This window comes from Pagrus pagrus, assembly GCF_965226575.1.
Source record: "Pagrus pagrus genome assembly, chromosome: 5".
Lineage (NCBI taxonomy): Eukaryota > Metazoa > Chordata > Actinopteri > Spariformes > Sparidae > Pagrus > Pagrus pagrus.
The window spans coordinates 18215365-18232843 of NC_140189.1; the positions used below are offsets into that span (position 1 = coordinate 18215365).

Sequence of the window (17479 nt, forward strand, 5' to 3'; positions counted from 1 at the left end):
TACATTACAGGGATTAACATCTACAAACTGGGTTTTTATATATGGGCTTGTCTCTGCTGCTTTTGTGTGGCCAACGTGTGGTACTTAGGTAAGAACATCATCATTGCGAGTGAATGCATACAATGTCCTTCCTCTGCTTTTACAGTTGACCTTGAGAAGCATCCAGAGGACCGAGCATGTCTGAAAGAGTTTTTTGGACTGCTAGGTGGCTATATTATTGCAACAACAGGCCACCGAAAGGGTGTTGTGATCAACATGACCACAAAGGAGGTCAAGGCAGCAGAAAAGACTAAGCAGGGTGCCCGCATCATCCGTGTAAGTGCAAACATTATTACAAAAACTGAAAGGACACAAGAGACATAAACATTGTTATATCAGTTTGTCAGAGTGAAAAGTCAACTTTCCTGAATTATTAGGTTGGACAGCACAAGACTCAAAGGTACTTTGGTGAAGCAGCTGTACCCCTCAAGCCAAGCGAGTATTCCTGGTTGCAGCGTTACAACCTGCTTCGAAACAGAATTGAAGGAGGCAAAGAGGCTTCTACCTTCTTTCACACAACCAGTGGAGGTGTCCTGCTGAAGCTGTCTGAATATTTCAAGGAGGCCTGGGAGGGGATGGGCTTGGGGACAGCCCCAACTTTCAACATGCTGCGCTCCTCTGTTGCCACTTATGTGAGATAACTTCTCATGGTTTTTTGTATCTTAAAAACAATTAAGTGTGGTGAAAAGTTAATGAATTTTGCACTTGTGTGTATTTCTTTTTTATATTTATTCCTCCAGGCCAAGCGGCAGTTGGGCCATAAAACCTACCAGAAAGTGACGACTTTTATGTGCCATGATGCAAACACAGCCAAAAGATTTTATCAAGGTTTTTTAAACAAACAATCTAAATCAATGCCAAACCTATTTTTTCTTGTAGTATCCATCAACTTGTATTCATTTTATCCATTTCTTTGCACAGCGGAGGACCCAGCAGAGGTCACACTTCAGAGTAGAGGATTGTCAATGATGGCAATTTCTACATATGCTGCAAAGACAAGGAAACGCAGAGAGAAACACAAGAAAGATAAAACCATGACCACTGCTTCTGAAAGGGAGGACAACAAACCTGCACAAAATGAAGACAATCAGGGGTTTGAAGAGGAGGAGCAGGAACCATTGGGCCAAGAGAAGCCTGTGAGAAAAAGGCTTAACCAGCTGCACAACAAGAAGACCCTTGTGCCCTCAGACCAGCAGGTGAGACATGTGACTAGCTGCAGTGTTTCCACACACAAATTAAAATATGTCATTCTAAAATGAGCTTAATATACTTTATTTTTCCTAAAAAAAGATGGTGAGCTCATCTGATGAGGATGATGCAGCTGATATGAAAACCACACTAACTGAAACAGTACCAGATCCTGAAGAAGATGAGGAACATGTGCCAAAAAGGACTTACCAGCTGCATGAGAAAAGGGCATCTGTGCCTTTGAACCAAAAAATGGTGAGTTTTGACAGTTTTCAGTACTTCCACTTTTGACGTTTTAAAAAAAACAGACGGGGACCTCAGTACATGAAACAAGCTATAATCATATCACAAAAAGCTAAAGTTTTACCACATTAGCAAAATAAAAACTTGAAACTTGGCTTTTAAAACCCACACTTGTCTATTTCATTTGTTCTTTAATTCATATTGCTAAATTAACAGGATACACAGCCATTGATGAGCCAATCTCCAGACCTAAAACTGAATACAGCCCTGGTTTCAGTGAGTCCTGTCACTCTCAAGACACCTGTAGTAAGTATAATGTCAACATATACCACCATATACCACATATAACACAAACAAGAAAAGCTCTTACTCATGTCAGAAAAAGTATTTTACAGTAAACAGACTTGTTTAGACAGATAAAATCTGTTTCTATGAGGCCAACAAATCAAAATGATTACTTTTGACTGTGAAGTAGATCTGCTCACTTTTTGTGGCTTTCTAAACTGTTTACAACATGCTTTGACCTTTTCCCACAGAATGACAAGGTGGCAGTCAAAGTCCGTCCTGGTGTAAGAGCACCGCACTTAAACACACCTGAACATCCGAGCTAGACGAACTACATGATCTAGAATATATTTTCACACCTTATTTCTTTTTCTTTTTTTAGATGCAGCAGGTTTTTGTAAGCCCAGAAACAGCAAAATTGTTGTCAACTCACTCAAGAAAAACTGTGTGTGACCGAGTCAGTATGGTGAATAAGATGAGTGGTGAGGGTAAGAGTGAAAAGGGAAAGAAGAGAGAAACAAAGATTCAAGAGAAGACTTTGGAGAACATGGAGGGTAAGTGTAAAAGGGGAAAGAAGAGAGAAACAAAGATTCAAGAGAAGACTTTGGAGAAGATGGAAAGTAAGAGTGAAAAGGGAAAGAAGAGAGAAACAAAGATTCAAGAGAAGACTTTGGAGAACATGGAGGGTAAGCGTAAAACGGGAAAGAAGAGAGAAACAAAGATTCAAGAGAAGACTTTGGAGAACATGGAGGGTAAGCGTAAAAAGGGAAAGAAGAGAGAAACAAAGATTCAAGAGAAGACTTTGGAGAAGATGAAAAGTAAGAGTGAAAAGGGAAAGAAGAGAGAAGCAAAGATTCAAGAGAAGACTTTGGAGAAGATGAAAAGTAAGAGTGAAAAGGGAAAGAAGAGAGAAACAAAGATTCAAGATGAGCCTGTGGTGATGACGAGGAGTAAAGTTAAAGAAGTGCAAAAGAGAGAGATAAAAGAGGAGCATCTGGAGAAGAGTGAGAGGGAAAATGAAGAAGGATCAAGTGGAGCAGCAGAAAAAACCTGGAAGATACCTTTGAAAAGAAGGAAATTTCAAGAATGACAGGAAGAAAGGAGAAGGCAGGAGGAAATAGAAACTGTTCAAAACTTATGCAACATTAAAATGTTCAGTCACCATACAGAGTTCCTTGAATTTGATGTGTTCAATAGAACTGCTCAACTTGAAAAATAGTGGAATTTATTTTTCCGCAGTTCATAAGTCCGGTAATAGAATAGAATAGAATAGAATAGAATAGAATAGCCTTTATTCGTCCCACAGTGGGGAAATTCCGGTTATTGCAGCAGCAAGAGGATAGGAGAATAAAAAATAAATATAACAGTATATACAATATAAACAGGAAAAAGACAAAAAAAAACAACAACAACGACATACAATGACATACAGTGACAAACAGAAACAACGGCAAGACAATGGCAACAGTGCATAATGGATATTTTAAAAAATCTGCATGTTTGAGTATCTATTGCACATAACAGTTTATTATTGAGTCCGAGTGTATGAGTGGTCTACTTAGAGCAGTGCTGGTTAATCCTAGCATTTAAATCTTTACAAGGTTTAGCTAAACATCTCAGGGATCTCAGGCTGAAAGTTTTGTCAGTTATTCTGCACTCCATGTGGGCCATTCCTGTGGTGGTTTGAACCCTCTCAGTCTTTCCATCTGCCAATGAGGTCCATATTTGGCCAAACAGGTCAAAGTTATTCTCGAGCCACCTTTGTACTTTTAATAAATAAAGGGTCTATACTGTAATGTTAGATCTGACCAATAGTGCAGAATCACTGACTAAACATTTCTAAACCAGTTTCTAGAAGTTGAAGGCCCTAATTTATTTCTAAGTTATTTCTCCTAGTTCAAGGTTCAGGCCTCCATCTGCTTTGGTGACCAAATGAGGTCAAAAGAGCAACTGGTCTGGGAAGGCCTCAGTCGGTGTCAAAGGTCATTGGAGATCATCCTTTCATTGTATATATTAAAAAAAAAATCTGCAATTGCAATTCACAGGGCATGGTCCTTGGTGGGCCGAGATAATGTGTATAAACTTTAGTGGATGTAGCCCCAAGGATTCACTTAACAAGCCAATACAGCACCAACACCTACAGATGGTCTAAGGGTGTATAAGTCTAAGGGGCTGGATCTTTCTTGGTCCAACCAGAGAAACTTTTTTTCCTCTCAAGCTAGAAGTCTGAAAGTTTTGTCAGTGATTTTGCACTCCACGTGGGCCAGTCCTGTGGGGGTTTGAACCCTCTCAGTCTTTTCATCTGCCCATGAGGGCCATATTTGGCCAAACAGGTCACAGTCATTCTCTAGCCAACTTTGTTTTTTTTTTTTTTTTGAAAAATATTTTTATTGCATTTTTTCAAAACACACAGAACTGCTCAGACATGACAGAAAAGAGGAGGAAAAAAACGGAATGTGGGTACAGCAAATAGAAAAATGTTATGGAAATAAAAATAAATGACCAGCCCCCTTCCCATCAATCTCCTGCAGCAAGACATGGCAGTATCCAGATGACAATCAATACAGAGCATACAAGCATAACAAGGCAGGAAGGTGCTTGTTAGAAAGTGAGCACTTAGAACAATGTTATGGAAACAGGCTAGGCTGATTTGGGAAATCCACAAAGCAAGCAGGATGAAAGGCTGGGTCCAATATGTTGCAAGTAAGGGTTTCAGACCCTATGGAAAGCATCTATTTTGCAGTGAAACATACATGTGATGTATTCACTAGGAATGCAGTCCATAACGATGTTGTGCCATGACTTTTTTGTTGGAGCAACATTCTTGATCCAGATGAGCAGAATGTTCTTTCTAGCAGCAAAAGTTAGTATATTGAAAAGTCTCCTGTGTTTACTGTCAGTGATCTGATCATCCAGGAGACCAAGTATCAGGCACATAGGGTCCATCCGTATTGAGACACCAAAGATTGCAGTTAATTCATTCACAATACTAGACCAGTATATTTGTAACTTCACCAGAGGCAGTGAAAGTAATCACCAGTCTCAGAATTGCATTTCCAGCAAAGCGGGGAATTACTTGCGTCCATTTCATTCTTGACAACAGGTGTTATATGTTTGCAATGTACAATTCTGAACTCTATGGATTTGGTGCGATTACACACAGAGATTTTCATGGCCTGAGACCAGACTTCCCGTCCAGTCAGCATCATCTATGGCAATGCCAAGATCTTTCTCCCAAGCTTGCTTGGTTGCTTGTGAGGTATGAGGAGAATTAGAGTTTAGGGCTCTGTAAAAAACAGTAATGCATTTCTTACTAATCAGTAGAGACAGGGCCTTCTCAACACATGAAGTGGTGTTATTAGTCATTTAAGTGGTGTTTTTAATTATGAAATCTCTAATTTAATGTAAATATCTGTAAAAGTCACCTTGATTAAATAAACCAAATTGTTGTTACAACTGCTGAAAGGATAGTAAAATGTGGCCATTAAATAGATCACCTATTTTCTTCAGCCTCTGGGTGCTCCATACTTTAAAGCCCTGGTCCTTACAGCCTGGCAGGATGTCCGGGTTGTCAAGAATGGGAGTGAGAGGAGATGTCAACTGAGCCCGGCTTCCTATAGAGCGAATGGATCTCCAGGCTCTGATGGTACTGAGAGTAATAGGGTTAGAGCAGAGTTTTTTGACAGATTCAGGGTTATTCATAAACAATAGATTTACCAAGGGACACTTTGACTGAGAGGACTCAATATCATGCCAAATGGAGGCTGGATCATAGTTGTGCCAGCTTGTAATCACCCGCAGGTGTGAAGCCAGTTGGTAAAATCTAAGATTTGGTACATGTAGCCCTCCATCACAACCTGCCATTTGAAGTTTTGTCATCTTGAGACGGGGCCTCCTCTTGCTCCAAATGAAGGAGGTTAGCCAGCCTTCAAGCACCTTAATAACCTTGTTTGACAATAATATAAGGATCATCTGCAGTGGATATAGCAGTCTGGGCAGGATGTTCATTTTTATAAGAGCCACCCTACCTAGCCAGGAAAGAGGGAGAGGGGCCCAGCGGTCTAAGTCAGCCCTTAGCATCCAAGAGGGTGGGGGGGGGGAGTTGGACTTAAACATCTGACCAAAGGTAGGTGTTACATGCACTCCTAAGTAAATGAAACCGGAAAGGGCTCATTCATATCTGGAACTCAAGTTAACGATCCCAGGGGCATAGCTTCAGATTTTGCAATGTTAATTTTACATTCCAACAAGACGGTGAATGACGAAATGGCCTTAAGCAAGTAGGGAACAGAAGTTTGGGGTTGCGATAGATGTATCAAAATGTCATCAGCGTATAAGGTGATTTTGTGTTCCCTTTCACCAACGAAAATACCAGAAATTAAAGTGTTTTGCCTTACTGCCTGGGGCAGCGGCTCAACAGCAATATCAAATACGTGGGGCTGAGGGGGTTGCCCTGTCTATTCCTGCGGTGGAGGGGGAAATTGTGGGATCTCAGCCCGTTAGTCAGAACCGCCGCTGTCGGAGTACTATACAGAACCCTAATCCAATTCACAAAGTTATCGCCTAGGCCAAATTCTTCCAAAGCATAGAACAAATACGACCACTCGACCTGGTAGAATGCCTTTTCAGCTTCAAGAGACAGCACGAGGGCCAGGTCCTGACATCTCTGGGTTAGTTGGATGATGTCTAAGTTAAGGAGCCTCCTCAGATCATCACAGGAGTTCTGGCCCTTGACAATACCGGTTTGGTCCTCCTTGACAATATGGGGCAGCACCTTCTCTAAACGTGGGGCCAGAATTTTGGAGAGTAGTTTTTGGTCAGAGTTGAGTAGGGCTATTGGCCTGTATGAGGCGCAGCTTTCGGGGCATTTTCCTTTTTTAAGGATGAGAGAAATATTGGCCTCCCTGAGGGACTGAGGTAGGATCCCATTTTCAAACGAATGATTGAGCATAGACAACAAAAGGTCTAAGAGAATATCACTAAACTCCTTATAAAACACATCCAAATCCATCTGGCCCGGGGCCTTACCTGATGGCATAGATTTCAAAGCAAGTAGCACTTCCTCTCTAGTAATTGGGGCATTTAGTTGTAATTTTTGATCATCCGTAGCTTTGGGGAGTCTCAAATCTGCAAAAAACTTATGCATGAGGGTAAGGGCATTGTCGGTTGGAATAAAATGATGCAAAGTGTTTATTAATAGTTCTAGTATCAAACAATCTAACACCATTAGGGTCAGTAATAGAGACTATATTTTGAGAATCTGCCCTATTTTTGACAAGACTGGCAAGATATTTTCCAGGTTTGTCCCCAAACTCATATAGTTTCTGCCTGGCAAATTTAAGGGACTGCTCAGAGTCCTGAATCATAAAAGTATTCAATGCAGCACGTGCAGCTAACAGTTCCTTGAGTAAATCAGGACTCGAGCTAGATGTGTGATTTTTCTCCAATTCAGCTAGTCGGGATTCAAGACATTTACGCTGCTATGTACGCTGCTCCAACAATCTCATGAATGCTGGAGTCATCTTTAAGTCACTTCCTGTTGTGTGAAATAGAGGTGTCATGACTGTATCTCCATACACCCATATTTGGATAGGTCTCAGTCATTCTCTAGCCAACTTTGTATTTTTAATAAATAAAGGGTCTCAGAGGTAAAAGTTGGGTGTTTTAGCCTTTAGATACTGAGAAAGTAGTCTTCAATAATCTCACGAATGCTGGAGTCATGCTTAAGTTACTTCCTGTTGTGTGAAACAGAGGTGTCATGACTGCAATAAAATGTGGGGATGTTGGTTCCAACAACCAACATCTGCGGTATAAACCCAACATCTCCATATTAGACCCTTTTGTGGAAAAAAACCTGTAGGAAATACCAAATCAAATCAAATCAAATTTTATTTGTATAGCCCACATTCACAAATCAGTTTGCCTTGAAGGGCTTAACAATCTGCACAGAGATGACACCCTCTGTCCTTAGACCCTCAGTTAAAGTGAGGAAAAACTTGGCCCCAAAAAACCCTTTTAGCAGGGGAAAAAAGGTGGAAGAAACCTCAGGAAGAGCCACAGAGGAGGGATCCTTCTCCCAGGATGGACAGACATGCAATGAGTGGCTCGTGTACCGAACAGATCAGCAAAGAAATAGGGTCTAATATAGAAATGCTGGGTCTATACTGTAATGTTGGATCTGACCAATAGTGCAGAATCACTGACTAAACATTTCTAAACCAGGCCCTAATTTATTTCTAAGTTATTTGTCCTCGTTCAGGTTTCAGGCCTCCACCTGCTTTGGTGACCAAATCATGTCAAAAGAGCAACTGGTCTGGGAAGGCCTCAGTCAGTGTCAAAGGTCATTGTAGATCATCCTTTCATTGTATACATAAAAAAAAAACAACCTCTGACTTTTGGAATGATGGTGTTGAACGCTGAGCTGAAGTCCACCAACAGGATCCTTGCATAGGTCCCTGGGGAGTCGAGGTGTTGGAGGATGTAGTGCAGTCCCATGTTGACTGCATGCTCCACTGACCTGTTTGCAGTCGGCAAACTGCGGGGGGTCCAACAGGGGTCCTGTGATGTCCTTCAGGAGAGTCAACACCAGTCTCTCAAATGTTTTCATGACTACAGACATCAGGGCGATGGGTCTGTAGTCATTCAGTCCTGAGATGGAAGGTTTCTTTGGGACCGGGATTATTGTTGAGTGTCTGATGCAGGAGGGGACTTCACACATCTCCAGTGATCCGTGTGAAGATGGGGGACAGCTGGTCAGCACAGACTTTCAGACAGGAGGGTGAGATGCCGTCTGGACCTGGGGCCTTCCTGGTCTTCTGTCTCCTGAAGAGCTGGTACACATCCCCTTCACAGATCCTCATTGATGGTGGGGGTGGGTGGGGAGGGGTGAGTAGAGCAGGGAGTGCTGATGGTGGGCGGTGAGTGGGGAGGGGTGAGGGTGGAGAAGAGGGTGGTGATGGTTGTCTGGTGTCAGGGTCAGAGTGGGTGAATAGAATAGAATAGAATATCCTTTATTCGTCCCACAGTGGGGAAATTCCACTTATTGCAGCAGCAAGAGGATAGAATAGTAATAAATAAATATTACAGTATATACAATATGAACAGGAAAAAAAAACAACAACAGTTACATAGAGCGACATACAGTGACAAAAAAAACAACGGCAAGACAATGGCAACAGTACACAATGGATAATTTAAAAATCTGCATGTTAAATTGGGTATCTATTGGACATAACAGTTCATTACTGAGTCTGAGTGTATGAGTGGTCTACTGAGAGCAGTGCTGGTTGAACAGTCTGACAGCAGCAGGAAGGAAGGACCTGCGGTACCTCTCCTTCACACACTTGGGATGAAGGAGTCTGTCGCTGATGGAGCTGCTCAGTGCGGTAACAGTGTCCTGCATGGAGTGGGAGTTGTTCTCCATCATTGATGATCATCCTCCTCTCTCCCACCACATGCACTGAGTCAAGGGGGCAGCTCAGGACAGAGCTGGCCCTCTTTATCAGCTTGTCCAGTCTCTTCCTGTCAGCAATGGAAATGCTGCTGCTCCAGCAAACCACTCCCAAAAAGATGGCTGATGCCACCACAGTATCGAAGAAGGTCTTGCGGAGAGCTCCCTGCACTCCAAAGGACCTCAGTCTTCTAAGCATATAGAGTCTACTCTGGCCTTTTTTGTAGAGAGCATCAGTGTTTACAGTCCAGTCCAGTTTATTGTTTGGGTGAACACCAAACAATAAAGAGAGAGTCCACTCTCTCAATGTCCATTCCCTGGATGTTCACGTGTGTCGGGAGGGAGTGGCTGCGCCTACGGAAATCCACCACCAGCTCCTTGGTTTTTGCCGCGTTGATTTGGAGGTGGTTCCGCTGGCACCAGTCCATAAAGTCCTTGCTCAGTTCTCTGTACTCCCTGTCATTGTCCTCTGAGATGAGGCCGACAATGGCAGAGTCGTCAGAAAACTTCTGGAGATGGTAGGTGGCTGAACTGAGTCTGAAGTCTGCAGTCTACAGGGTAAACAGGAAAGGAGCCAAAGCTGTTCCCTGTGGAGCCCCTGTGCTGCAGACCACCATGTCTGAGACACAGTCCTTTGACCTCACATACTGTGGACGATTGGTGAGGTAGTCTGTAATCCAGGATGTGAGGTGATGATCAACTCCTGTGAGCTCCAGCTTGTCCCACAGAAGCACAGGCTGGATGGTGTTGAAAGCAGTGGAGAAATCAAAGAACATGATCCTCACAGTGCTTCCAGGCTTCTCCAGGTGAGAAAGAGCTCTATGTTGGAGGAAGATGACGGCGTCAACCACCCCGAAGCCAAGATGGTAGGCAAACTGTAGCGGGTCCATCAATGGTTCCACCAGGGGGCGGAGATGGATGAGGACCAGCCGCTCCAGTGTCTTCATCAGGTGCGATGTCAGCGCCACTGGCCTGTAGCTGTTGAGGTCCTTCGGGTGCCCCGCCTTTAGCACCGGTACCACACAGGATGTTTTCCACAGTTGTGAAACTCTCCTCAGCTTCAGGCTCAGGTTGAAGACGTGCTCCATGACCCGGCACAGCTGGTCTGCACAGGACTTGAGGAGCCTGGAACTGATGCCGTCTGTACCCGCAGCTTTTCTCGCCTTTATCTTCCTGAGCTCTTTTCTTACCTGGTCTGTAGAGAGGGACAGATTGGAGCCAGGAGGCTGTATATTTGGAGGTGTGAGAGGAGGAGGTGTGGGAGAAGGTAGAGGTGTGGATGGGGCAGGAGATGCAGAAACAGTGGGGGTGGCTGTAAGCTGAGTGTTGGAGGAGGCAAGGGGGGGGGGGGGGGGGGAGTGGAGGGGTGAAGCCCTGGAGGTGTCGACGAGGGGAGCTGCAGCAGGAATGGCTTGGCTGGGGGATGGGTGGATGGCTGATCAAACCTATTGAGTATAGATTCAGGTCATTTACCCACTTCTGGTCCCCCACAGCCTGGGAGTCTGGTTCTTTGTGGCCGGAGATTGTTTTGAGGCCTCTCCAGACTCTGCTGATGTTGCTCTGCTGCAGCTGGTCCTCCATCTTCTTCCTGAAGTGGTTCTTCCCCTCTCCAATCTTCCTCCTCAGCTCCCTCTGTACAGTCTTCAGCTCCTCTTTGTTGCCTGACTTAAAGACCCTATTCCTCTCATTAAGTAGAGCCTTTATGTCGGGGTTAATCCAGGGTTTGTTGTTGGAGAAGCACCGTACAGTCTTGGTGGGTACAGTGTTCTCCATGCAGAAGTTTATGTAGTCAGTGATGCAGTGTGTAAGGCTGTCGATGTCCTCCCCATGAGGATCACAGAGTTCCTCCCACACAGTCATCTCGAAACAGTCCCTCAGAGCCTCTTCAGTCTCCTCAGACCATCTTCTGACTGTGCGGGTCTCTGGTGTGGCAGGTGACATACTGGGTAAATTTGGGCAGAGTGGAGGAAGGAGAGGCATGGTTGAAGTCCCCAGAGATGAGGAGGAGGGCCTGTGGGTGCTGTGTCTGCAGCCTGCTCACAGCTGAGTGCAGGACATCACAGGCTGCGTCACCATTAGCAGAGGGGGGAATGTACACTGCTACCACCAGAACATGTGAAAATTCCCTGGGCAGATAGTACGGTCTCATGTTAACAGCTAGCAGCTCAATGTCCTTACAGCACAGCTGCTCTTTGATAGTGATGTGCCTGGGGTTACACCATCTATCGTTGACAATCACAGCCAGCCCCCCTCCTTTCTTCTTACCGCTCTCCCGTGTCCTGTCCGCGCGCCGCAAATTAAATCCCTCCAGAGAAACAGTTGTGTCCGGTGTTAGTGAGTTCAGCCATGTCTCCATAAACACCATGATGCTGCAATCACGATATTCCCTCAGGTGTCGGGTCAGCGCCGTTAATTCGTCCATCTTGTTGGGAAGAGATCTCACATTCCCCATAATGACAGACGGAAGGACGGGTCAGAAACGACTCTTCCTATGGCATTGAATTACGGCACGGGTCCCCCGTCTCCTCTTCTTCAACTCACAGGGAACGTCGGGTCTATCCTGGGGCAGCACCGCTGTGTTACGGAGGACTAACAGCTGATCCCGACTGTAAACAATAGGGCCGTGGCTGGGCATGGGGCCCTCCGGTAAAAAACAAAAAAAAAGACCAGAGCATAGGTGCACTGTTGTAACAGAAAACGAACACACAAAAAGAAATTAAGATTAGTAGCTAAAAACTGCTAAAAAAAAAAGTGAAAAAAACTCAAATTGAGCAGGAGCTGTTGCAACTGCTGCCACTCAGGGGCGGCGCGGTGATAGGTGTGAATGATTTCTCAAACCTGCAGTAGAACTCATTCAGCTCGTCGGCCAGTTGAAGACTCTCTGCAGTGTGGGGGGGAGGGTCTCCTGTAGTTGGTGACACCCTGCAGACCTCTCCACACTGATGCAGGGTTGTTGGCTGAAAACCTGTTTGTAATGCCTCTTTGCTCCTCTGACCTCCTTTGTCAGTGTGTTTCTGGCCTGGTTGTACAGGACTCAGTCCCCGCTTCTGTAGGCCTCCTCCTTGACCTGGCGAAGCTGCTTGAGTTTTGAACCAGTGAACCAGGGTTTATTGTTTTTGTATGTGCAGAAAGCTTTAGTCTGCACACACGTGTCCTCACAAAAGATAGTGTATGATGTCACAGTGTCAGTGAATTCATCCAGGTGGGAAGCTGCAGCCTCAAAAACATTCCAATCTGTGCAGTCAAAGCAGGCCTGTAGTTCCAGCTTTGCATCGGTGGTCCATCTCCTGACAGTCTTTACTATAGGCGTAGCAGATTTTAATTTCTGCCTGTAAGTTGGTAGAAGATGATCCCTGCAGTGATCAGAGCGCCCCAAGGCTGCGTGGGGGACAGAGCGATAGGCTTTCTTTAATGTTGAATAGCAGTGGTCTAGAGTGTTTGTGTCCCTGGTGGGACACTTAACATGCTGTCTATATTTAGGCAGGTCATGGCTGAGGTTTGCTCTGTTGAAATCCACCAGAACAATGTGCAGGGAGTCTGGATGTTTCTGCTCCATGTCCATTATCTGGTCAGCCAGGTGTTATAAAGCGTCACTAACACAGGCCTGAAGTGTCAGGCGGACTGACCTCCTCGTGGCCTTCAGGAAACCCGTGGCAATGTCTCTCAGCAGGGTTACCTGTAAAGTCCGTTCAGTTGTTAATCTGCCTGCTATTTCTTTCCTTTTTCATGGACAGGTGACAGAGAGGAGCTGAGGAGAGTGCAGCATGAACTCAGGGAGATGCTGAGGGGTGTAAAGACAGCTACAGGAGGAAGCTGGAGGCCAAACTCCAGCAGAGCAATGTGAGGGATGTGTGGACTGGGATGAAACAGATCACTGGATGTAAAGTGAAGGGCAACCAACCATCAGGCGGTCTGGAGAGAGCCTATGAGCTGAATGGCTTCTCTAGCAGGTTTAGCTTGCAGCCTTCCAGCCCCCCACTCACCCACACTGTTTACACCCCTCCCCCTCTCCTCCCTGTGGTGAGCTCTCCTGTGCAGCAGGTGAAGGAGCTGCGAGACCCTCTACAGTTTGCTTACCAGCCCAATCTGGGAGTTGACGACGCTGTCATCTATCTGCTGCATCACTCGCGTGGTGGCGCGTCGGGCTTTGATTGGGTGATAGTAGTGTGAGTAGTGGGTGTGATAGTAGGTGAGGTTTGGCACAATAGCAACAGAGGGCAGCAGCTTTGCAAGATAACATGAACCACACCAACCTGGTCTGAGGGCTTGATAGATGCGTTGGCCGCAGACCCACATGTGCTGGCGCAGTGAGCCGAAACCGTCGCTGGAGGGCATGGCGATGACAGGATTGTCATCACCGGTGCGGTTCAGGCTTGTGGTGCCCGTCAGGTTGAGTCGTCCTACGTACGGAAATCTGTCTTTGCACTCTGAGGCCCGGGCATGTTCCCAGACCTTGCCGCATGTGGCTGTGACGTGTTGCTCACATGCAGACTCGCCCAAATAGTGATCACGTAATGTGTGAAATTTTCTGACAAAACACACTTCACCTTTCTTCCGTGTCGGGTTGGTGGTCATGACGGCGTCATACACCCCCCGCAGGGCGTGTGTCATGTTATGGAAGCGTGCCACAGAGCCCTTGTAGTCGATGATGCTGATGTTGATCGCGCTGAACCAGTCCTGGGGGTCCCAATGACTCGGCTGGTGGCCCCCAGGATTCTTGTGAATGCCATCATTGCCCCCAAGGTTTCAGAGACATTCAGGGGCCATGGTTTCGCTGGGATGGCGGTGCCCACCCCATGTGGGAGCTGTGTGCAGACGTAGCAGCTGTTGTTGGTTATACATCTCACCGCAGTTGTGACGACTTGGTACCAGGCGTTGTCCTCCGGTTTGGTGACAGGAAGGGGGTAGTTGGTGTTGAGTTGTATGCGTCTTTTACATCTGTCGTTGTGGCTCCGGCTGTCCTCTGGAGTGTTGGGCAGCGTCAGCACCAATGGCAGGGCGGCGACAGCAGCCAGCAGGAGCAGGTAGCACATACCTCTCCTCCAGCTGTGTCGCTTCGTCGTCGTCTGGTCGGTCGGGCGGTCGCATCCTACTGGGGGGGGTGCGCTCTGCGAGGCGTCGTCCACTGGCCGGGAACCGTTTGCAGTGGCTGGCGTGGACCAATGTGGCTCTCTCTGTGATCTTTACTGCAGTCTCTGTGGTCAGGAGCACCTGGAACGGTCCGTTCCATCTCCGGGCTTTCCAGTTCTTTCTCCTTAAGTCTTGGATGACGACCCAGTCCCCCGGCTCCAAGTTGTGCAGCATAACGCAGCATTTCATCTTCGCATTGCCCTATTCCCGGGAGCTGTCTTGTGCCGGGCCCAATCCCGGTGTGGAGAGGTATACCAAACAGTATTTCAAATGGGCTGAGGTTGTTTTTAGTTCTAACTCTAGCTCTCATTTGCATTAGAACAACTGGCAATGCTTTGGTCCAAGGCAGACCTGCCTCATCACAACATTTAGCAAGTTTGTTTTTCAAGGTGCCATTCTCTCTTTCTACGCCCCCCCCCGCTTGCCGGGTGATAGGCGCAGTGCTGTTTTAGGTCAAAACCTAAGTAGTCGACGCTTTTCAGGGCTGCGCTAATGAAAGGAGTGCCATTATAACTTGAAATTCTCGCTGGAATTCCCCATCGTGGAATAATTTCAGTGATTAGCGCTTTAGCAACTGCTGCTTCATCCTGTTTGGATGTAGGAAAAGCCTCAACCCATTTGGAAAACATGTCGACCACCACAAGACAGTATTTCTTCCCTTGGCTCGGTGAAATCCATCTGTAAATGATCAAAAGGTCTGTCTGGAGGTGGGCGAGTGCTCTGTGTCGTTTGGATGCCTCTGCCCACATTGTTTGTAGCACAAATCACACATTTTTTGCAAAAAATTTGGGAGAAGTTTGTGAAGCCTTTAGTGAACCAATATCTTTGTATCTCACTCATCATTCCCCCTTTTGACACATGGTCACGCCCGTGTGTCAACTTAGCGTAGTGAGGAAACAAATACTTTCGTAAACAAGGCTTGTTGTTTGGACCATACCAAACTTTCTCGTTCACAGTGCAGCCTGCTTTTCTCCAGGCATTTATTTCCTCTGGAGTGGCTCTCGCTTGTAGTTCCTGTAAATCTGCAAAAGGTGTCAGTGGGGAGGAAGCCATAACAACACATTGTTTTGTTAGTGGCTGCTTTGCAGCCGATTTGGCAGCTGCGTCTGCTCTTGCGTTTCCCTGTGAAATCGGGTCAGATTTGCTAGTGTGAGCTTCACATTTGCAGATAGCGATTTTCTGTGGGAGCAGCAAAGCATCGAGGAGGAAGGCAACCAGTGTGTGATGTGCGATTGCTTTTCCTGAGGCTGTCAGGAATTTCCTGTTTGCCCAAATTTGGCCAAATGAATGACAAACTCCCCAAGCATAGCGGCTGTCTGTGAAAATGTTTACTGATTTATCTTTAGCCAATATGCATGCTTTAGTCAAGGCCTAAAGCTCTGTAGCTTGGGCGGAATAGTTTGAGGGGAGAGCTTCAGCTAGAACAGTGTCATGAAGTGTTGTAACTGCAAAACCTGCTTGATTCTGGCCTGTTTCTGGGTTCCTTGATGCTGAGCCGTCCACAAACAGCTCCATGTCTGCATTTTGAAGCTGCACTTCCTGCAAATCAGATCTGGGAGAACAGATTTCGTCAATGATCGCCACACAGTCATGTGGTGATCCATCATCTGCTGTGGGGAGAAGAGTGGCAGGCTTAAGAACTGTACATCGCTTTACAGTAATGTTTGGGAGTTCTAACAAAATGGTGTTATATCTTAGCCACCTAGCAGCTGAGAGGTGTGATGTTTTCTGCTCAAGCAGAATCAATGCTACAGCATGGGGTACCAACAGTGTTAAGTCAGAATATCCCACAATGTCTCGTGAGGCCATGACTGCTTTCTCTGCAGAAGCCACAGCTCTGAGGCAGGCAGGCAGGCCTGCTGCCACTGAGTCAAGTTTAGATGAAAAGTATGCTACAGGTCTGTTGCGCCCCCGTGGTTTTGTAGCAAAACAGAGGTCATGTATCCACCCTTTTCGTCGACAGTCTGGGTGAAAGGTGAACAGTCAGGCAGGCCCAAAGTCGGGGGAGCCTGCAAGGCTAGTTTCAAGTCAGTGATGGCTTTATCAGCCTCAGTCGTCCATTCAACCTTATCATTTGCAGCGAGGCCTTTCCCATGAGCGATTGCCACCAGTGGTGCCTCTATCTCTACATAGTTAAGGTATGACGTCATGCCCAAGAAGCTCATTACCTGTTTCTTGGTGAGAGGCCTCGGAATAGACTGAATTGCAGCTATTCTGGAGGGGGAGAGTGTCTTCCCCTCCCTTGTGATCACGTGTCCTAGAAAAACAACTTCCTCACAGGCAAATTGCAGTTTTGACAGGCTGGCCTTCTGACTGTTATCTGCCAGATGGCAGAGAAGGGCCACGGTGTCTGCTGTGCAGGCCTCCCTTGTGGGAGAACACAGCAATAGATCATCCACGTAAGTCAACAAACGGGGCTTATTCTTATACTGTGGATTTCTTCTTATCCTTTCCTCTTCCAGACACAATTTCGGTTCGCTTCTTGTAGGACACTGCTGGTCACATGACACGACATCGATACACAGATGATGTCTGAGAAGTGAACGGTGTAAGACCCTTGAAACTTTTCAAAACGCCGATTTTAGAAATGGACTGAGCTAGTTGCCAACTAGTAACTAGCCGCTGAGCTAACAGCTGACTTGGCTAACGTTAACAGCGTTAAAAAAAACAATAATAATAACTAGCGCAACCGGACAATAAATGGGGCCGAAGAAGGTACCAGAGGTCGACGACATAACAAAGTCGCTCGACTTCCTATCTGAAGAAATTTCCGCTGTCAGGCTGGAGCAGAAGGGAGTCTTGACACTGGTGGAGGAGGTGAAAGCCCTTCGCATCCAGAATGAGGAGAAGGATAGGAAAATCGCCTTCCTTGAGAACAGAGTTGCCGACCTGGAGCAATACACCAGGATGAACGACATCATCATCACTGGGCTCGATATAAAACCCCGGTCATACGCTCCTGCAGTGGCCACCAACGGGGAAGAGCCCGGGGACCTGGACCTGGATGTTAACTCCACGATACAACAGGTGGCCGCATTTCTGCAGACCAGAGGCATAGAACTGGACTGTGGGAACATCGAGGCTTGCCACACTCAGCCCAGAAGAAGCGTGAAAGAAAAACCAGCTGTCATCATGAAGTTTGTA

The 17479-nt window shown here is 46.2% G+C and overlaps 1 long non-coding RNA gene across 1 annotated transcript; it reads left to right on the forward strand.

Moving 5' to 3' along the window:
* The first annotated feature begins 1699 nt into the window (after nt 1–1699).
* LOC311257274 lies at nt 1700–2645 on the forward strand. The gene is made up of 3 exons (XR_014622603.1): nt 1700–1776; nt 2007–2039; nt 2138–2645. It is a non-coding gene; the product is annotated as an uncharacterized lncRNA (long non-coding RNA).
* The last annotated feature ends 14834 nt before the right edge of the window (nt 2646–17479 follow it).